Genomic DNA, 22,692 nt, shown 5'->3' with positions numbered 1-22,692 from the left:
CCCGGTAATTTTCCTTACTCGTAAAGGACTAAAAATATAAAAAAAAAATTCTATGAATAAAGACGAAAGACCAAGTAATTCTATGAGTGTAAATTCAAAATAGGATGAAAATGGCTGAAGTCATTTTAACGCTAAGAATTTCTACAAGTACTTTGGCCAAAATTAAGTTTTGATAATCCATCCATTATCTTCCACTTTTCCGGGTCGGGTCGCAGGGGAAGTAGCTTCAGCGGGGATACCCAGACTTCCTTTTCCCCAGCCACTTCTTCCAGCTCTTCCTGAGGGATCCCGAGGTGTTCCCGAGCCAGACGAGAGACATAGTCTCTCCAACGTGTCCTGGGTTGTCCCCAGGGTCTCTTTCTGGTGGGACGTGCCCGGAACACTTCACCGGGGATGCGTCCGAATCAGATGCCCGAGCCACCTCATCGGGCTCCTCTCAATGCGGAGGAGCGGCGGCTCAACACTGAGCCCCACCCGGATTCCTGAGGCGTTCCCAACCCAGACGAGAGACATAGTCTCTCTAGCAAGTCCTGGGTCGTCCCCGGGGTCTCTTTCCGGTGGGACGTCCCCGGAACACCTCACCAAGGAGGCCTCCGGGAGGCTTCCGGATCAGATGCCCCAGCCACCTCATCTGGCTCCTCTCAATGCAAAGGATTAGCAGCTCGAGACTGATCCCCTCCCGGATTCCTGAGGCGTTCCCAAGCCAGACGAGAGACATAGTCTCTCCAGCATGTCCTGGGTCGTCCCCGGGGTCTCTTTCCGGTGGGACGTCCCCGGAACACCTCACCAAGGAGGCCTCCGGGAAGCATCCGGATCAGATGCCCCAGCCACCTCATCTGGCAGCGGCTCGACACTGAGCCCCTCCCGGATGAGCGAACACTCTGCGGAGGAAAATCATTTCAGCCACTTGCATCCGGGATCCTGTTCTTTCGTTCACGACACACAGATAATGCCCATAGGTGAGGGGAGGACCGTAGATCGACTGGTAAATTGAGAGCTTCGCCTTTTGACTTAGCTCCCTCTTTACCACAATGGACTGATACAAAGTCCTCATCACTGCACCGGTCCACTCTTCCCTCACTCGTGAACAAGACCACAACATCCTTGAACTCCTCCAGTTTTGACAATGAGCGTAAAAATGTAATACGTCATATTTTCACAAGAATAATGTCATGGAACGCTGAAGCAAAATTCAGAATTGTGAGCAGATAAAGTCTCAGAATGATTTGAAACATTTGGCAAAACTCAACAAAAGTCACAATAGCACAAGAATGAAATCATACTTGGAGAACAAAATTACAGAAGTGATATTTTTAGTTAAATACGGTCAAGCTGTTAAAAAAAAACATTTTAAGAATTGCCATAACAAAATAAATTATTGTGATGATAAAGTCAAAATCTTATTAGATTAAAACGATTCCTTTACGTGACATATACGTGTATACTGTACCTTTATTAAGATATTACCTGATTTTTAAACTATTCCTAATTAATTCTTCTCAGCCTTTGTATGATTGTCATAACAATGTAATATTGTCTCAGATATTGTCTACTTTTTGTCCCGATGCCTCCCCCCCCCCAAGTATTACACACAAAATGAGCTGTTTTCCTTTTTTTTATTGTAATAAGTTGAGTCTAAGCAGGCAATATTGTTCGTCAAACAGCACGCCAGTTTCATGGTGTTGTTTCCAAAATCGTTGGCATCGCAAGGAGATGACGGCTTGGCAGAATCGCGAGGCTCCGTCGCGGGGTGCCAACCGCGCTTTGGCACGTGCGACGGCAGGTTGCGTGTCGTGAGAAGCCGCCGAGGTTGGGGACGGGGAAGGGAAGGAGCTCGGCAGGACCGGGCGGGAACGGAGGCGGAGCGCAGGCCCGAGCGCGCCGAACGGCTGCCGAGCCGACTGCCGCGGCGGCCGCTGGGACGGCCTGCTGTGGGCTTGCTCTTGTTTTGCTGTGTACATCAAAAGGGAAGGCTGCAAACATGAAAACCAAACTCATTTTCTCCTCATCTGCCTCATCCCTCTGCTCTCCCGTGCTACTTTCTTTCTTTTTGGGTCTTTTTCCCCTGGAGAGGCACATCCAAGGTGCCACAGAAGCTTTGAGGAGACTCGGCGTGCCGCCACAAAGCGCGACAAAAGCCCCGGAGAGGACAGGAAGACGACGCAAGTCAACATGGGTGCTTAAAGACGCCGTCGTGGTCGTATTAATGACAACGTGTTTCATTACTATACTCCATTATTGCATTCATCTCAAAGCACAAAATGAGGTTATGTTTTTTTTCTGTTAGACTTGCCAATCCAGGAAGTAGGTCGTACCGCACGTACGTACCGCGCGACATTGATTCCGTTACATTTATCCATCCATTATCTTTGCCACTTATCCTCACAATGGCCACAGGAGTGATGGAGCCAACCCAGCTGTCAACAGGCAGAAGGCGGGGTACACCCTGAACTGGTTGCCAGCCAATCGCAGGGCACATGGAGACAAACAGCCGCACTCACAATCACACCTAGGGGCAATTTAGAGTGTCCAATTTAATGTTACATGTTTTTGGCATGTGGGAGGAAACCGGAGTACCCGGAGAAAAACTATGCAGGCAGGGGAGAACATGCAAACTCCACACAGGCGGGGCCGGGATTGAACCTGGGACCTCAAAACTGTGAGGCCAGCGCTTTCCATCTGCTCCACCGTACCGCCCTGTTAATTTACTCAAGTAAAAACAACATCGATAAACTGTACTTGTCAGAGTACCTTAAATGCACTGTACTTTTTAGTTGTACTTGGGTATTTATGTGGAGAAGTATCGATACTCTTGCTGCGTCTCAATGATCGACACGCCGTTCGCTACTTTTACTTGCCGATTTTGATGCTCTGATTTTTACAAAAAAAAAGGAGAAAGTTACTCACAAACTACTCTTTACTTGGGTATTTTCTTTCAATTGAGTACATTACATTGCTCTTACTCAGGTAAATATTTGGACAACCTTTTTACTTTTTACTTGAGTCATATTTTTCCAAAGTAATACCGGCTACTCTGGCTATTACCATTCTCCAAATGCATCCCATTAGCTTGTACATTATTTTCTAGCGGTCCCACTCAGTGAAATTTAATAGCGCAAAAATGATCTATTTAAAAACGTGTCATTTCCGTAACAGCTAATAGTCGTGGCCACGTTTTTGTTTGGGGACAATCAAGGGGGTCATGTTGGGAATATGATGGAAAAGAGTTGAACAAAGAGAGACATTTATTGTTCTGTAGAACACAGAAGAAGTGTGGCAGTCCGCTGACACCTTCACCCTCCTGTAATAGCGTCCATGTTTCATTTTCTCCGCTGTCAGCGTTGCACCTTCCTTCCGCGGCGGTTGCTCGTCTTTTGTGTTTGAAGGGCAGAGTGACACGACATCTCGTTCCTGGCCCGCGGAGCTGTTTTCCAACCCCTTTGCCGGACCGTGAAATAAGTCTATTGGTACAAAAACGTCCAACTGAACTGATCTAATTCTGATTTTGACCATTTTTTTTTTTTTTCTTTTGGGAGGTCAGTTTTTGGCTCTTTTATATTCCGGACTTCATTTTAGTTCGTGTTCCCCCCCCCCCCCCTTCCCGTTTCCTGCATTGGCTGTGCTTAGTTGTGACCTAGTTTATTAAAAGGAGGGGAAGTATGGCCAAGCCATGGGAATCAGGGGCAGATTAACTTTGTGTTAGTCCCCCCCTCCCGTCCCAACCTTCCACAGCTCCATATGTCACAGCAATTGCTTTATAAGTCACTAAAAGATTAAATCGTGATACACAAAAGCAGCACTAAAGTAGCAACTATCTGCTATTAGGTTTCTTCGATATCTTTTCGAGCCAATCCAAAGGGTCTAGTAAATTATTCCATCAATCATTAATGGTAACTGTTGGTTTTGCAAGATGTTTTTAAAGTGTGACTTCCCCACCGCTATATATCTCGACCGTGTTTGTGCCGCGTTGATTGTAAACACGTTATCCATGCTAGCCACATCCGTGCTTGTAATTAAGCATATTCTGCAGCGGTGACCTGACTGAGGCTCCAAGCGTTTACGGGGTTATCCAGCTGGAGTCGGCTTAGCGAAGAAATCAGGGATGAGAGGTAAATGACAAGAGGATAGAGAGACTTAGAGATAGTGAAGCAGCGGTTCAAGCCTCGGCGCATTTAGCCCGCGACTTATTTTCACGGAGTCAAGATGCCGAGCGTGCTGATGTCCACGGCACGGAAGTTATGAAAAGTTCTTTGGGAAGCGCGTTTGCCTGCATTGCACCATTGCCGCCGCGTGTACTGCATCCAAGAAGGGCCGCTAACAAAAATGCCGAAAGGCCACGACTACTCAACACCAGAATCAGATTTATTAGCCAAGTGTGTAAAAACACACTAGGAATTTTTCTCCGGCGGTCGGTGCTCCCCTGGTACGACATACAGAACAAGAACAACAACGCAACAATAACAAAGAACAAGAGAAATTTCAGTTTTTAGGAACTATTCCTTATGAGAATCGTGCAAGATGTAAAATCTTCTTTGTTTAGAACAGGTAAGAGATAAATACAGTATGTCGACGTCCCACATTGTGTAAAAGATTGAACAGAGTCCCTTTATCCACTCGGGGTTCCCGTGATAGTGCAATGACAATTGTGCAAAAGTAGCAGTTTAAAGTGACGAATCGTGCGATAGTCTACAAAATATACTACTAATACTAATAATGATTGGACCAGCAGGATGTGAGTGAGTATCCCAACAATAGCGCAAGGCAGAAAATAGTAACTTTGCTGATCAAGAATTTCATGACTTAAGTGCCAGAGGGAAAAAACTGTTCGAATACCTGCTAGTTTTGACTTGTGTTGATCTGTAGCGCTTTCCCGAAGAAAGGAGCTGGAAGAGCTGGTTCCCAGGATGCGGAGGATCCGCAAGGATCCTTCCTGCTTTGCATGTCCTCAATAGTGGGTGGAGTCGTGCCGATAATCCGTTCAGCTGTTTTGATTGTCCGTTGCATTCAGAGTTAGTCTTTTTTTGTGGCGGCCCCGAACCAGACTGTGATGGAGGTACACAGTACTGATTGGATGATCGCTCTGTAGAACTGTCTCAGCAGCTCATGTGACAGGCGGTGCTTCCGCAAGTACATCCATCCATCCATCTATTATCCACCACATTTCCGGGTCGGGTCGCGGGGGAAGTAGCTTCAGCAGGGATACCCACACTTCCCTTTCCCCAGCCACTTCTTTCAGCTCTTCCGGAGGGAACCAGAGGCATTCCCAAGAAAGCCAGCGTGAAAGCCGTGAGACATAGTCTCTCCAGTGTGTCCTGGGTCATCCTCGGGGCCCAGCACACATTGCACCCGACCCCTATGGAGCCCTCTCACAGGTGGTGAGCCCATAGGAAGGGGGACCCATGTTACCCTTTCGGGCTATGCCCAGTCAAGCCCCATGGGTGCAGGCCCGACCACCGGGCGCTCGCCTTCGAGCCCCACCTCCAGGCCTGGCTCCAGAGTGGGGCCCCGGTGACCCGAGTCTGGGCAGGGGAAACCAAGATCCAATTTGGAGTCATACATTTTTTGAGGATGGAGTTGATGTTAGTCTCCCACTTCAGGTCCTTTGAGTCTATAATTCCCAAGAACTAGAACATGGTCACGAGGCATAACTTGACCCTCATACCCTAACTTTTGACCCTCACACATTGCCAGCTTTTTTTTTTTTTTTTTGAAGGCCCAGCTCAGGAATTGCTTTTGAAGTGGTATTACATGATATTGTGATGGAAAGAACAACAACAGCAATAATAATTCCAGAGGTAATGATGTTATTTTCCCCCAGCATTTGTTTTCCTACCCCTTCGAAATATTACATTAAAAGACCATTAAGACAAGAGTTGACTGAAGACACAAATGTTTGAAAAGACGTATCAAAGCGGAATGTGCGGTACATGCCATGATTCAAGAGGCACGATTCCCATTGTTTGCTCCCAAGTGGCACCGTATATAATGGCAGCGTAAGAGAAAAAAAAACAAACAAAAAAATCAACACACATGTAATTGGATATCCTGAGATTGGAATCAGTCCTCTACAAATGTACGCTGCATGCCGATGTGACTCCGGCGTAAATTGACAGGCGGGGATGTACGCCGTCAACGCGGGCGGCGATCGGTGCGTGCGTGTCCGCGCAAACATCTGCGATCAATTCAAACTACGGTGAAATTGTAGATGGGCTAAACGTAGACCATTAACTCGGGGAAACAATTGCCGGCGGAAGCCAGTGAGGAATGCTCTGGCGATTGTCATTTAAACCAACTGCAGAAAGGAGCCAATAAATGCTATATAACGTTTATTTTGGTTTGTTATTTTGGTCTTTAAATGTGAATATGCTTTTGTACAATTTGAACGAAGCCAGTAAAGAGACATACTGAACTTTTTGGTGAGGGTTGTCCTCACCCTAAGTCCTTCTAACCCTAACCCTAAGTGAAACTTTCGTACGAGCCCAAAGTCGTTTAAACAGACCATAAAACAGAGACCCTAATTTTGGCATATAATGTAAAACTGCAATTTAATATTCAATTGATGACGCACAAACTCGATGTTATGGAGTGGAACTAGGGATCGCAAACGGTTACAATTTATCGGTTATAACCAGTTTTCGATTGTTTAAAACCGAAACCGTAATCGGACTTTCGAAATCGGGTAAAATTTCCAATAATTTCTTCCGGTTCCGGTATTCCACATTGCGCTATTTTTTTCAATATCATTTCCACTTTTTTCAAGAATGTTAACATGAAACATTTTTACCAAAAATTTAACTTACATGAGTGCGTTGTTGAAAGCCACATTGAACAAGCTTCTTTGTCAATATTGTATACAAACTACCCCATCGCCGCGAAAAGTAGTCGGAGGCGGAGTGTCGGACACGGGAACAAAACCCTTTTTATTGGCAGACATCAAAACACGACTCGCATAACGGGGGGAACTCTGTGCACTCGTCACTCAGGAAGAACAACAACAAAAACAGTCCGTGCGGAACCCCGCACCCCAACTCGAAGTCCCGCGGGTGAAGTATGTAAACACCACAATGGTACCGATTTTAAATCGTTTTTTTGCTAAAACCGATTATGAAAGTAAGCGTTTATTTGCGATCCCTAAGTGGAACTCCCTGATTGACGTCTTGGATCCACTAATCAATAGTTGCAAGAAAAACATTCTTAGCTACTGTCTATGTACTCGCCAGTGACAACATTATGACCATTTTCATAATCTAACGAGATCCAATAAAAGGATTAATTTATGAACGTTACAAGATCCCGTCATTTTGCTCAATTTCTCAGCGAATAATGCATGACTCCTAATGACAGAAAGCCGGCATATGCCGCATGCGGATCGTGTGCAAAGACAGACAATTTGGTGCCATTTCAAAAATGATGAAAATAATGACGTGTCCAGTGAAAGGAAATGACAGCGTTTTGATGAAAGGCAGTCGCCGATGCTGTGATTGTTCACTCGCCTGACTGTGTGTGTGTGTGTGTGGGGGGGGGGGGGGTCAGGCAGCGTGGGTTTGCCTCCTACTCGGTGACAACGCGAGCGCGAGTGCGTCTTTGTCACTATTTGTGCTCTGTGATTGATTGGCCGCGACCCCGAAACAGGATGAGAGCTGCAGAAAATGGATTGGATGTGTTGTCTAGTTTTTCTCAAAGTAAATTATTATTGGTCATTTTCATGGAATTGGATCAATGGAGGTCAAGAAATGTCCAACATTTATGCTGTCTTGGTTCAAACAGTCAAGTTCGAAGTCATGTTTTCAATTTTTTTTTTCCTCCTGATTTTGATTCTTTGTTGATAGAACAAAGCAAATGGTAGACTTTTTGCATCACGGGAAAGACCAACAGCAATTGCACAAACACAGAAAGGATCCCGACGACTCATTGAACCCATGACACTCCTGTCTTTATACATTCGAGATAATGCAGTTGTGCTGCCACTTTCAAGGAGTTTTACATGTCTCAGAACTCGCACCATTTGTTTTACTGTCTGCCGGTGTCAATGCAAAATGGCTGCCACACGATGATGAGGCTCCCTCCAGTGCCATTGACGGTAAAGATATCTTGAGTAACATCGCAAGACCGTTTGTAAAATACCCCAAAAAAGAACTTTGAAGACACAAGAATGTATTTTAACGTCTTCAAAAGCCATGTTGCAAATCCATCCATCCATATTCTTAGGCGCTTATCCCCACAAGTGTCGCGGAGATTGCTGGAGCCTATCCCAGCTGTCAACGGGCAGGAGACAGGGCACACCATGAACTGGTTGCCAGCCAATTGCAGGGCACGTGGAGACAAACAGTTGCACTCACAAGCACACCTCGGGGCAATTTCGAGTGTCCAATTTAATGTTACATGTTTTTGGGATGTGGGAGGAAACCCGAGTGGCCCGAGAAAACCCACGCAGGCACGGGGAAAACATGCAAACTCCACACAGGCGGGTCCGGGATTGAACCCGGGACCTCAGAACTGCGAGGCCATCGTTTTCCATCTGCTCCACCGTGGCGCCCTGTTAATTTACTCAAGTGAAAAAACAACATCGTCAAAGTACTTTAAATCCACTTTACTTTTTTACCTGTACTTGAGTATTTATGTGGAGAAGTATTGATAATTTTGCTGGACTATCATTTTCTTAGAAACATTGACGCATTCTGTTTTGAATAATAACAACTGTCAAAACGTCAAATACCCACGTCGGTAACATTATTTGAGCTTGAAAATAAAATTCGGCCTGCATCCAATTATATGAAAATGACCCTTTGACAGGCGGCGGTATGGACCGAATAAGAAGGTGTATGTCGGTTTTAATTTGGTTGGCTGTCCAACTCCATGAAAGTGTCGTTTGATCCACATGGCGAGGTTACGTGCGGTCACGGCGCCACCGAATGAAACTTTGAGCAGCGTGAATGTAATTTGAATGTTAGAACACACCGACGCCGGAATTCAATCAAACGCACGCGACAAACAGGAGGGTTGGATCAGTCTCTGCCTTTCATTACTCGGTCTGAACCCCCACCGCCGACACCCCTTCCTATGGCGGCCCTGCCACAGAAGAGCTACCCGTGGCTACTTTTCAAGCCGCTCGGGCTGATTAGACTCGGTTTACGTCACGCGCGCCGACCCAGCGTGGATTCGGCAGCCGATGCAAATTTCCTCCAGCTTCACACTGAGTCAGACATCCCCAGTCGTGCAACAGCAAGCGTTTGAAAATGTTCACTGATGAGCAAAATAAGACTGCCAGGCAGGAGAAAATAGAAAGACAAAAGAATGCTGACCTTTTCTCAGACGTCTGGCTTGCGAGTTTGCGCGTTGAAAAGTTAATGCTCATTATTGGATAAAGAGTCACTGGGAGGTTTTTCTTTCTTTCTTTCTTTTTTTTTTAATATTCGGTAAGGAATGAAGCTCGCCTTTCCATTTCCTGGCTTTATTTCACTGGCTTTCTTCTCCGTTCCCTCACCTTCCATAAAGGGATGCTGAAGAATGAATTTTTCTACTCTCCCTTCCAAACATATCCACATCTTAATTAAACATTTTATGACTTCCCTTGGTTTCATTCCCGATTCCCCCTTCAGTTATCTTATCGAAATGTTGTAATGAAGGGTGGTGGGGGGGGGGGGGGGGGAAAAAATGCATTTTTATTTCAGAACCACAGCGCGTTAGGAAGACAGTTGCGCGGTTTTCCGCGTTGCCAAATGAGCGGATTGGAGTCTCTCCCCTCCATCTCTAATCAACGCCGAACATGTGGGAAACTAAATGGTGTTTTTCTCTTTGCGCAAACAGCACCCGCCTCACCCCTGAGTGGGACAATGTACCGGATTGAACAGATTATGGACTTGGCTGCGTGCAGCCAGGGTCAGATACACAAAATGTGCATTTTTTTTTTTCCATTTTTTATTTTTATTTTTGACGGCTAATGAAAACGTAACACTTTGGGTCACTGCAAAAAAATAACTAAAAGTGCAGTGGAAATCAATTAAACCCCCCCACACATTTGGAAAGCAGGGTGAAACATTCAGTCTCAGTAGAAATACTCTAAATTACCAAGACCATAATCTCCTGAGCACTCTACTAGGCAGGGAAATGAAAATACAGACAGCACTGACTATAATTGAGTTTGCTCTAAGAGCTTTGTATGCACGCACATGCACAGCAGCACAACTATATTGTTAATTTTTAGCACAGGAATCACTTTAGCTGTTTTTTTGGTGTGCATTTTGCTCTGCCTACTTATGCAGGGGATGACTTGATTCAAGTCGGATTTAGTTTTTTTTTCCTCTCATATTTGCGTCATTGTTTTTTTTTGTTTTTTAACATTTGACATTAACAATGAAAGCCATAAAATATGACACAAGGAAATAACCGCTTAGCTCCGTGGGCTTTTGATTCAAAGTTATTCCATTTGCGGCCAGAGTAAATTATTCAAGGTTGGCAATCCATTTGGTTTAACATTTGTTTTCTGGTAAAGACTGAGCCTCTCCCTTAAATACTGTAAGTCAATCCATGGCTTGAATCTTAGAGGATGAGTCCTGGAACTTCTTTCTTTTTGTTAATAATCACTCAATTTACCAGTCAATCTACGTTCCTACCCGCACCTATGGACACGAGCTGTGGGTCGTGACCGGAAGAACAAGATCCCAGATACAAGCGGCCGAAATGAGTTTCCTCCGCAGAGTGTCCGGGCTAGACACTTAGAGATAGGGGCTCAGTGTCGAGCCGCTGCTCCTCCGCATTGAGGGGAGCCAGATGAGGTGGTTGGGGCATCTGATCCGGACGCCTCCCTGGTGAGGTGTTCCGGGCATGTCCCACCAGAAAGAGACGCCGGGGACGACACAGGACACGCTGGAGAGACTATATCTCTCTGTTGGCCTGGGATTGCCTCAGGATCCCTCCGGAAGAGCTGGAAGAAGTGGCTGGGGAAAGGGAAGTCTGGGTATCCCTGCTGAAGCTACTACCCCCGCGACCCGACCCAGAGAAGCAGTAAAAATTGGATGGACGGATGGATTACTTTTACTGAGACCCCGGGTATGACCAAGGATATGCTAGAGAGACTATGTCTCTCGGCTGGCCTGGGAACACCTCAGGATCCCTCCGGAAGAGCTGCAAGAAGTGGCTGGGGAAAGGGAAGTCTGAGTATCCCTGCTGAAGCTATTTCCCCCGCGACCCGACCCGGAGAACCGGTAGAAAATGGATGGATGGATGGATGGATGGATAACTATTACTGAGATGCCAGGGACGACCCAGGACACGCTGGAGAGACTATGTCTCTCGGCCTGCCTGGGAATGCCTCGGGATCCACCCGGAAGGGCTGGAAGAAGTGTCTGGGGAAAGAGAAGTCCAGGTATCCCTGTTGAAGCTACTTCCTCCACGACATGATCCAGAAAAGTGGTAGAAAATGGATGGATGGATGGATGGATGGATGAATGGATGGATATATAATCACTTTTACTCTCACATATGCATCAGTGGCATACAAAGCTCAGGTGCCGCCTGAGGCTTGTACTTGGATATATTTTTTGCCCTCCTGAAAACCAATCGTCAAGTTTTTCAGCCTTGAGGAATTATCGTCAAGGGGGTTTCTCCTGGAATAACCTCTCGGCCGGGAGAATCCGGAGGGAGCGAGATGAGCATTACTCTGCTGAACCCTCGAACACAAGTTAAGCTAATTTATTTTTATAGCAGATTTCATACACATGGTAACCCAATGTCCTTTTTGTGATTAAAAGCACTTGACAACAAACATCTTAAAAACATTCAAAACAAAGACAATTAATTAAACCAGCATACAGTGCAAGAAATATTTAAAGATGGAAGTACTCTTAAAAGTACGAGAAGAAAGAAGAGTTTTTAACCTAGACTTACCAATATTCACACTTGGGGCTGACGTCACCTCTGTTGGCAACTTACATTTTCCATTTTTGTGCAGCTTAATAGCTAAATGCAGCTTCACCATATTGACTTTGGACTCTGCGCTCCATTCTTTGACCCGAGTCTGTCCATCTCAGAGCTCTACTGGGTTTGCATTCCATAAGCATTTCTGTTATGTACTGTAATTTCTGGACTATTAGACGCACCCAATTATAAGCCTCACGCAGTACATTTTTAAAGGAAAAAGAATTTGTACATACATAAGCCGCACCTGTATATAAGCCACATGTGCCCAGGGTTAGGGTTAGGGTTAGGGTTGAAAACGTGTAACAAAAGTAAAAGTTTTTTGTCCGGAAATTACAGTAGTCATGACCCAAACTAATTAGTGATTTATAGACCAGTAGCAGAACAAGAAAACTCTATTGTAAAGCTGACAGGAAACCATTTTGAAGACTTTAGAATTGGGGTTATATGCTCTGTCCTCTCTTCTGGTCAGAACCCGGGCTGCAGCATTCTGAATGAGATGCAAGTTTTTAATGCTATTTTTGGGGAGTTGAGTCAGAAGACCTTTACAATAGTCAAGTCTACTTCAGATGAAAGCAAGGACAAGCTCCTCCAGGTCTGCTTGACGCAAGCTTTCACTCTGGATATGTTTTCAAGCTGGTTCACTGCAGTTTTACTCATTTTTTTTTTTCTGATGACTTGAAAGTCTGGTCAGAATCTTGTCAGAACACCAAGGAAAACCAAAACAAGAAAACAAAGACAGACTTCCACTGTGACTGGTTGTACATCAGTGTCCTTTCTGCAATTTTGTTTGTGTTAACTGTGGGCTTCTTTTGCAGACCTACATTTGCCAAGCGCCACATTGTTACCATGGTAGTCTCGGTTCTCTGTTGGTGACGCAAACAGGAGCCAGAGATTCCCCGTTGGGATGATTTTGCATGCAGGTTGGAAAGGGAAAGGCTGCTGGCCCCCAAAACACATTCCATCACCATCACCCCAAGGAACCTCTGCTGGAGCCTTATTTTCAAACATAAAGAGGATGGACGGAGAGGTTTGAAGCCACAAAACCAGAAAACAACAACAAAAAAAGAGCATGCTCAGGCTAGAGAAGTGTTTGGTGACAGCAGTGTGGGATAAAATGTTTACAAAAGCTTTTTGAATTTACATGCAAGCCGAATTTTACCCGCGATAGCCTGCGGTGGGGAGACAACTATCAGCAGCAAAACCTATTATCAGTCGTTTCTCTGGGAAAATGTTATCTTAAGGCGCGCTCGGTGGTCCCGGAGAGTCCGGGGGTGATCGAGGCCATGCTGATGAGCGGTGGCGATGCGCTGTGAAACTGAAACTCGGGCGCCCTGCTTTTACTTTTTTTTTTTTTTTTTTTGGAATTTGATTTTATACATTCACTTTTTGTTAGCCCAATCCTTTTATCTGCGATCGAACCTGGAATGACGAGATAAAGCCGCGCCGACTTTTCCGTAAATGCACTTATCGGAGTTAGCCGCGCGAGCGCTGCAATGCCAATGAGATGGGCAAATTTAACATTCGGTACGCATCCATTCACCTGCGCCCAAACGTTACACACGCCGCTGCCAACAGACACACAAACAGCTCATGTGCACTTACAATACACAGGAGGCAGCCATGCGAGAATGCACACACACGTCCGCACAAGTATGTTTTGTGTGTCTAAAGGCTTTTCACGGTAATAGCTTAGCTTCAACTTTCAGCCCTAAGTGTGTGTGTGTGTGTGTATGTGTGTTTGTGTGGTGGTGTGTATTTCCATTCTTCCAGTCACACAAAACTGCCTGGTGTGCTGCCAAGTAAGCATATCAAACAGCAAATGAAATTTCTGAGCGGCGGCTATACGCCAGCGCCAACTTGTACCATGAATTTTTCATCATTTGTGGTGTGGTAATCTTACCTCATTAAAGCGGTCACTCTCGCCGCCTTCAGAACCCAAACGTCGCCCCGACGCCCCTTCCCCAGAACGCACATTCCACATCCGCATCGCCTTTGTAGCGCCACATACATTAGAGGACTGTGAAGATGAACTAGTAGCATGCGTTTGTTTTATCTTTCATTTATTCTATGGTCCATCTTTACTCTGATACCCTTTGATACAGCCGCAAAAGCATTTTTTTTTTTTTTTTTACAAACAGAAACTGATTCATCAAATTTTGCCCATTTTCTACTGTCGGGTTTAGCTTAGCAAGCTTGGCTTGACATGGTTCTACTGACACAATTCCACTGGCATCAGATACTAAGGTACTCCAGTACCTGTTATTGCAACTTTTCAGGTTATTCCATGTAGATGACAAAAAGTAAAATATGAGGCCATGACAATAGAGCTCGTGCACCTACGTCACCAAAGTCACTTGACTGGCCGTATTGACGGTCTAGCAAAGAATTCTTCAATGCTAAGTCGGTTGGAGACGGCAAGAAACTGTTTTCTAGCACGGCGCCCAGAGTTTTGTCCGATACCGTTAAACATTAAGAACGTGATAATAAACGAAGGTACGTGGAAAAATGAGAGACATTTGGCATAGAGGTTTTCGCCGATAAGAAATTGGACTATTAGCCAGCTTCCGCTTGTATCTGGTGAGCAAGTCTTTGAGATTTCCACGGAAGAGTTTGAAAGCGTAAAAAAGTCTGGACGCATACAAAAACTTTGTTGCGGTGGATCTGTTCTCAATCAAGAATAAATCCCACATAGTGATGGAGCCACTCAGATTTTTTTCAATACAAATACCAATATTTCACTAAATGACCCCTGGTTTTACACAAACTCGCATTCATTAGCTATGATTGGAAAAAACAAAAAAAAAAAGACAGCGAGGCGGTTCCTCCGTACACGGAAGCGTGTTGCGGCCACATGTTAACCTTCAGTAACCTGTGTGACCAATGGTTTATTTATTTATTTTTTTTAAATACACATTGGATTCATTTGAGTACAATGCATATTTAAAAAAGTCTCTCTGGGAGAGGTTTACTGAAGTTTAACGTGTGGCTGCAACACGCTTCTGTGTACGTTGGAGGCGACGCCCTGTCTTTTTTTTTTTTTTTTTTTACGCATTGTTCTCAAATGAGCCAACTTGGCATTATAAATACTTCTTGGGAATTTGAGATTGAGAAGAATAATTCCTACCTGAAATGAAGCGATCGCTACACACGTGTCACGTGTATTTGGTCGGGCACCATCCATCACATTTAATTGCCGAAATCCATCGATCTTTTCTCATCTTTTCAGCTGGTCTTCCATAGAATGATCTCTTCGAATATCTGTCTCGTCTGTTGTAACAACCAACAGCACAACAAGTCTCGGGCGTTGGGTATGTTCTGCTCCGGTTCAATGTCCCCCACACTGTTGCGCAGCTCTTTTTGACCTCCAATATGGCGTCGTGAAAACGGTGACGTCACGTGCACGAGCTCTATAAAAGATCTTGACTCCAATAGACGTTAAAAAAAAAAAAAACGCAGCCTTTATCAAGATAATCGTGCTCATTTGCATTGACACTGCGCAAAAATATCTTGACTCGCTTAACGGTACGTGCGCAGCGGTAATTTGGGTCAGCCCAAATAGCCCACACGAGTCAACTTGTACGCAGTCTTTTCATCATGCCCACCATTACCTCGACATCCCTTCAGCCTTTCGTGGCTTGCGCTTAAGGAGGCTTTAAATAAATGTAAAAAAAAAAAAAAATAAACAAACACACACACGAAAGCCCAAACTAATTGTACATGGCCGCTGCTCATCTGGCAGGCGCAAATCCGCAGCATCCAGCAGGTGTTCTACACATGTGGTGAGAAAGGACTGCATGTTATTATTTTTCTGGTTGGGGAATACATTTACAGCTGTATCCGTTCCAGGATGTTGTTGTTGTTCTACTTCTTCTCGTCTCGCAATGTTTTTTTAATGTAATTTCCCCCAGCAGGGGACCGTAATTGAATGCGTTTATAGTTAAAAAAATAATAATAATAATAAAAAAGGAGGAAGGCATAAAATGGCAGCGGGACAGTGGAGACAGTAATTCCTCAAACTGAGCTTGAAAGGACAAATAATACTTGCGCTATAAGTGGGAGAGCGTTTGTGCGATTGTGAGGGAGGGGCGGCCATTTTAAAGCACCGAACTCAGTATGAATCTTGCGTGATTCTTTTGATGGAAGTAAACTTTAGAAAAATGGATTTGTTAGCATGTTTAAAGAAGAAAAAAAATGTGCCTTAATGGATAGTGCTGACTACACAAAAGGGAAATACTCTTAACTGGCTGTGTGTGTTTTTGTGTTATCTTCCCAATCTGCAAGTAAAGTCACTTTTTCCTTTCCTCAGCATTTTATTATCTAAATTACAGTTGGGTGATACTCTTGGCCCAGTATGTAAAGTATTTCCACCATAATATTTGCTTCTCCAGCCTAAATTGGTTGAGAATTTCAACAAGGGTTAATTAAATACAATCGAGCCAGAATATTTGATTTTCTGAAATATATGCAATAATCTCACAAGATTTTAAAATGAAACCAGAAATTTTTTTCAATTCTGCATTATTTGTTTTTCTGTAGTGTCATAAGAATGTCGGGTAACGCAGCAACACCTGCCACAAAAACGCCTGGCACTTTGTGCTTCAAATAAAAACTGAAATATTTTCAAATATAGAGGGAGTCCTCGGGTTAAGACGGTCTCGACCTAAGACGTGTCGACTTTACAGTGCCCGTCCGCCATTTTGTCTGGCTAACGCTTGCCCGTGTTTGTGCGGCGGGTGTATCTTTGCATTTTTCGCCCTCCTTTTTCGACATTATGGTCTCAAAGAAGAAAGCGGTGTCTTTTAGCGATGCTTCTGCGGTCGTAAGAAAATCCATTACCGTGGAAGCGAAGCTCAAGATCATAAAACGATTGGAGACCACCAAGGCTTCAGTCGTTGGACCGTAGTGACAATTATTAAAGACAAAGCCCGTATTTTAGCACACGTGAAGAGTTCCGCTCCTATGTCGGATACACTGACCACAAAACAAGCTTCTTTGATATTTTTCGATTGATTTACTTCCGTTATGGATTGAGGACCAGGTTCCTTCGCAATAGCTAAGCGCCGCCTCCCCTTCTTCTTCTCCATCCACCTCTCAGCAGTAATGCTAAGTACACCAACTTGTTTAACAACATTGTATTTGCTTTTTATTTAAAGTATTTTGATGTAAATTCTGATGGTGGAATGGCGGCATGGTGGCTGAGCTGGTAAAGCGTTGGCCTCACAGTTCTGAGGTCCCGGGTTCAATCCCAGACCCAGCTGTGTGGAGTTTGCATGTTCTCCCCGTGCCTGCATGGATTTCCTCCGGGCACTCCGGTTTCCTCCCACGTCCCCAAAAACATGCAACATTAATTGGACACTCTAAATTGCCCCTAGGTGTGATTTCGACTGTTGTTTGTCTTCGTGTACCCTGCCCGTTGACAGGTGGGATAGGCTTCAGCACTGCCCGCGACTCTCGTGAGGATAAGCGGCAAAGAAAATGGATGGCTGGATGGTGGAATCCGACTTAAGTCAAAATTCGAGTTTAGCCGCTACTGTAGGAACGGATCTCAGTCATAGGCTGAAGACTCTCTGTATATATATTATGAATTCAACTGAATTATTTTTTTTTGCATAAATATACGTTGCAACCCAAATATAGGAATACAAGTAAATATCTTCCAATCTGTAGTGTAGCAAAATCTCTGCAAGTTTCTTTTTAATTTGATGGTACAGCTCGCGTTCGTAGTCAAACAACCTTGTGACCCAATCCGTTCATCCTTTTTCATTTTTCCTTCTTTCAGGGCAAACAAGCAAGGATTTGGCAAAGATGTCGCCCACAATCTGTTCTGTGTTGTATCTATATGTATTTCTGCTCAGGTCTTAGTCCACATTACATGGATTTAACATCAGATACACAAGGATTTGAGAAGCTCAAGGTCTGGATAGAGGCAGAAAAAAAAAAAATCTTGTTTTTCACCCCCTCCTCCCCATAACAGTCGTGTGTGTGCAGAGCTTTTGTACAGTACTGATCTTTTTTTTTGCATGTTCATGTCGCTTAGATTTTGTTAACAAGTCACAAAATATTTCCTCTCATAATCCCCAAATCCCTCATGATAATCATTTTTCAGAAGACAGCAGCTTCTCATTTTGTCAATCATGTTCATTCTGACAGTATAGACAACATTATAGACACTTTTTGTTGGTTTGTATGTAAAAATGAATTTCTTTCACCTTTCAAAATGTTTGTTCGTTGACAACAAAGTAGGCTAGCGGTTAGCATGTCAGCCTCAAGAGGTTTGCCCACATGTGTGAACGATTGGTAGGTCATGTCATCGGTGTCAAAAGCGAGGCCCACGTGCCAGATCTGGCCCACCACATTATTTTACGTGGCCCACTAAAACAAGTCACTTGCATCTACATCATGTTGATTGCAAAAATCCAGACTAGAATTGCAAAATTGCAACTTGTCTTAACATTTATGGTGTCTTTTTACAAAGCATGATTTTTTTGGGGGGGATGAGTGTAGCAAACCCCTTTTGACAATAAAATGAACAAATTTAACCAATTTTTATTGCCTTGCCATTTTAAAAGTAGTCATTCATCTGTTTGTTGTGTATATCTTATATGATGAGGCAATTATCCATCCATCCATTTTCTTTGCCACTTATCCTCACTAGGGTCGCGGGGAGCCTATCCCAGCTGTCAACGGGCAGGAGACGGGGTACACCCTGAACCGGTTGCCAGCCAATCGCAAGGCACATGGATACAAACAGCCGCACTCACAATCATACCTCGGGGAAATTTCGAGTCTCCAATGTTGATGTGGGAGGAAACCGGAGCACCCGTAGAAAACCCACACAGGCACGGGAAGAACATGCAAATTCCACACAGGCGGGGCCAGGATCGAACCCGGGTCCTCAGAACTGTGAGGCCAACGCTTTACCAGCTGAGTCACCGTGCCGCCCGAGGCAATTATACATTGAGGATAATCATGACTACAATATTGCCCATAGCAAAATTTAGCTGATGCAAGGCAGGGGATGTATCTCGCAACTTGGACAAAGTCAGCGGATCTAGCCTTCGGCTCACCCGCTACCTTCTCAGCGATAAGTGATATGGAAAATTGAAGGATATATGGATCTTTTTCCATAGAATTTTGGGGATAAAAACCACGTCAAAACACTTAGCATTCATGGAGACTTATGAAAATGAAAAGGTAACCCGAAACCACCCTCCAGGTGGTCTTGTTCAAAAATGCATCGGGGAATTTCTTCGTTGACGAAATAATGAGTTTAGAGTCACCGATGGTGTAGTGGTACACACGCCTGCCTTGCCATGCCATCAGTGATGGTGTCGATATCTGCCCTGCGACTGACCGGCGACCAGTTCAGGGTGTAGTCCGCCTTTCGTCCGAAGCTAGCTGGGGAAAGGCTCCAGCTTTCCCGCAACCCTTGTGAGGATAAGTGGCTGGGATAATGGATAACGAGTTTACGACAGATCCCGCGGCATTTTGCGGCCATGTCTGCGATTGTTGTCCCAGCTGTGGCGTCCCGTAAACGATGTGAACATGCACATCTCCACCTTTAGCTTTCAAAATGTTGTGGTGTAAACGACCGGCGCTGTTTCTGTTTTCAAACTCATCACACGAGCTCCTCAGAAGCGCACCCCCTCGCAGTTTAAGCACGGCCGTCAGGCTGTAATCTCGGTAAACAAAGATCCGCTAAGACTCTCCTCTCCGGTTTATCTTCACAGGATCCCACTCAAACTGATGAGAACATCTCCAAGTACAATGACTGCACAGTTAAAAGAAAGAATTTCTCTCTTTTTTGCCAACGGCAATGTTCACAGAGTTCCATTTTCGTCACATTTTGTGCAATTGCACACAAAGCGACACTGAGGAGGAAAGAGAAAAAGGGGGGGGGGGGCAAATCTTCTATAATGAATCCTTTTTACCAACCCAATGGTGATGAGTATTATCTGATACAATATACCATTCATGTCCGTGGAGATTAATGGTTTTTGCTAAGGGTGGATGTGAAGCCTCGCTGTTTCTGAAGCCCCCCGAGGAAGAAGAAGAAGAAGAAGGGAAAAATCCTGTGAGTCTAAAAAATGAAATAAAAAAAGATGTGTTTGAGAGAGTAATTGTCTTCAGCACCCATGGCCGCCGCCGTCTTGGCCTCTATAAAGCTCGCCGCTTTGGTCCTGTCGCCAAGCCCCTCTCCCTTGCTGCAATAAGGGAAGATTTACTCGCATGTCCAAATGGGTTAATCTTATTTATTCCATGTATCTGCGTGGATCAGCCAGGCTCAGCAAAAAAGAAGAAGAAGAAGCATAGCCCTTTATCTTCTGCAGACACGTCCATGATAATGACTTTTACTTTCAAGTCTGAAACGATCCCTCACGCACCTCGCGCTTATTAATATCATTACTGATTCGTGCATGCATCTCAGAATTTATCAGGAGTTACGAAGATGCTTCGAGTCGCCTCCGTTCCTAACGGCCCCGTTCGATTTGTTTCAGACGGAGCGCCTGACCGTTGGGATCCATACGATTGATCGACAACATCTAACTGGTCTGGATTGCCGCTAAGTTATTTGATTGATCATTTGAAACCCGGCGGTATTCGGAGGCAAGGCAGTTAACAGCTCGTGGGTGGAGAAGACGGCATGGTGGTGGTGTTGGGGGGTCTGGGGGGGGGCTTTGCTCACACGCTTTTTCTCTGAAAGAGATCTTCAATTATCAGAGGTTTGTAGTGTGTACGCATCCCCTTCGCCCCCATCAATCTTTCAGCCCTATTCAGATAAGCCCAGGCCTCGACTGCTTGGTCCCGCGAGGCAAATCTGCAGAAACGGAGTTGATCTGATGGGTTTTTTCCACCACAAATGCTCTTTCCATGTCTTTATTTGTGACATTAGACGTGTGCTGCATTGCTATCCGAGTTCTTTTTCTACTTTTTCTTTCGGCTTGTCCTGTTAGGGGTCGCCACAGCGCGTCACCTTCCATCGTAGCGTATCTCGCAGAGTTTCCTCTCTAACCCCAACTGTCCTCATCTCCTCCCTCACAACATCCATCCACCTTTCCTTTGGTCTTCCTCTCTCGCTCTTTAGCCTGGCAGCTCCATCCTCGGCGCCCTTCTACCAACATACTCACTCTCTCACCTCTGGACATGTCCAAACCATCGAAGTCTGCTCTCTCGAATCTTGTCTCCAAAACATCCAGCTTTGGCCATCCCTCTAATGAGCTCATTTCTAATCTGATCCAACCAAGCGAGAACCTCAACATCTTCATTTCTGCCACATCCAGTCCTGCTTGCTGTTGTTTCTTCAGCGCCACCGTCTCTAATCCGTCCATCATGGCCGGCCTCACCACTGTTTTATAAACTTTGACCTTCATCCTACCGGAGACTCTCTTTACTTTACTCTAATATGCTCGATTTCTCTCACACCAGAGGAGTCCAAATGTTAAAAACCAAAAAAAAAAAAAAAACCTTTCATTTTTCATGAATCCTCCGAGCCGCTCATCCTCACGAGGCTCACATCTGCTCGCAGAGCGTCATCACCTTCCCAGCAGCCTCACGTGCAGCCCGAGTCCGCCGCACGATTTGCGCATCCATTCACGTGAGCAACATGAAAACAATCCCAGCTGAGCAGATGTAATCTCGGGCTCCAGATAGCGCCGCGGTGGCACGGCGTGGCCCTGACAAAGCAAAGCGAGCGGGCTTTCCGGCCTCTCGGGAGCCACAATCTCTCCATCGGTCGGGCGCGCCACTCTCCAAAATCAATCCAGCCGCGAAGAAGAAACAAAGCTCGTGGACGAGACTTCTTGGGTGACAGATTTGTTGTGTTTCTCGCTTTCACATCCTAATAGATAAGACATCAAGATACCTGCGGGGGATTGTTTGCGGTGGTGGGGGTGGTGTGTACCTAGAAAGGGTCGGTTCTCCATGGCTGCATCAGTTATTGCTCTGCATGTTGATATCCTGGATTTCGCTCACGTCTAGAGGAGCCTTGAAAAAGGAAACAGGTGGCAGACTACAGTGAGGGGGAGTGAGGGAGGGGCGGCGGCGTTATTGTAATTAAAGCTGCAGATGCTGCCGCCGCTTTTATGCACTGCATCTGGGCACTGCTCTCATTTCCAGAAATCTCCTCTAAATTCTCAATAAATCCCTGAATGCTTCTGAAAACCCGCATTCAACTTTTTTTTCTTCTATTTTTACACGTTTCTGAAGCATCACCTCGTCCTGAACTCCCCATACGTTTTTTTTTTTTTTTAAACTTTGTCTTTTTACCTGAAGGCTCCTTGACTAAAGACTCTTTTAACTCCCCTGACCCCGACGTCCCCCGCAAAACCTCCCGGCCAGCGCCGGCAACACACCTTCGCAGAGTTCAGCATCCGTTCACAGTGGTAGGAAGCCACGTCTCCTTTCATTACGAGCGTGCTCACTAGCGGAACAAATGCGCTCAAGCATATTCCGTCAGTATTATGCCGAGATCTCCTGACGCTGATTCGTAGAAGCACTGCCACACTGCAAACCATATGCAGAACCCCGGGTGGAATATGACATCGGAACTTGCAAAGCAGGGACAAAAGCGGATGGCGGCGGCGGTGGCGGTGGTGGTGGGTGGGGGGGTTCCGCTTTTAGGCAGCGGAAGAAGAAAATAAAACAAGGATGAAATGTGGAAATTGTCATCGAGTGAATGTTAAAAAAAGAAAGAAAAAAAAGCCGCGCGTGGAAACATGACGATGGCTTTGTAATATACAAAAGAACCTCTCAAGGCGAACATGTGTTCTGGGA

The 22,692-nt window shown here is 45.2% G+C and overlaps 2 long non-coding RNA genes across 2 annotated transcripts in view; both read right to left on the bottom strand.

Moving 5' to 3' along the window:
- The window catches only part of LOC133500984 (uncharacterized), a 45,835-nt gene that overhangs the window by 5,544 nt on the left and 17,599 nt on the right, over positions 1–22,692 (bottom strand). The window lies entirely within an intron of this gene.
- On the bottom strand, positions 1,640–14,030 carry LOC133500983 (uncharacterized). Its single transcript, XR_009795065.1, has 3 exons — positions 13,820–14,030; positions 12,741–12,912; positions 1,640–1,951 (listed from the first exon to the last, which is right to left on the bottom strand). It is a non-coding gene; the product is annotated as an uncharacterized LOC133500983 (long non-coding RNA).

Source organism: Syngnathoides biaculeatus, chromosome 5, assembly GCF_019802595.1.
Source record: "Syngnathoides biaculeatus isolate LvHL_M chromosome 5, ASM1980259v1, whole genome shotgun sequence".
Lineage (NCBI taxonomy): Eukaryota > Metazoa > Chordata > Actinopteri > Syngnathiformes > Syngnathidae > Syngnathoides > Syngnathoides biaculeatus.
Note: the sequence above shows the minus strand (reverse complement) of the source record. Positions and strands in the feature narration are given on the sequence as shown.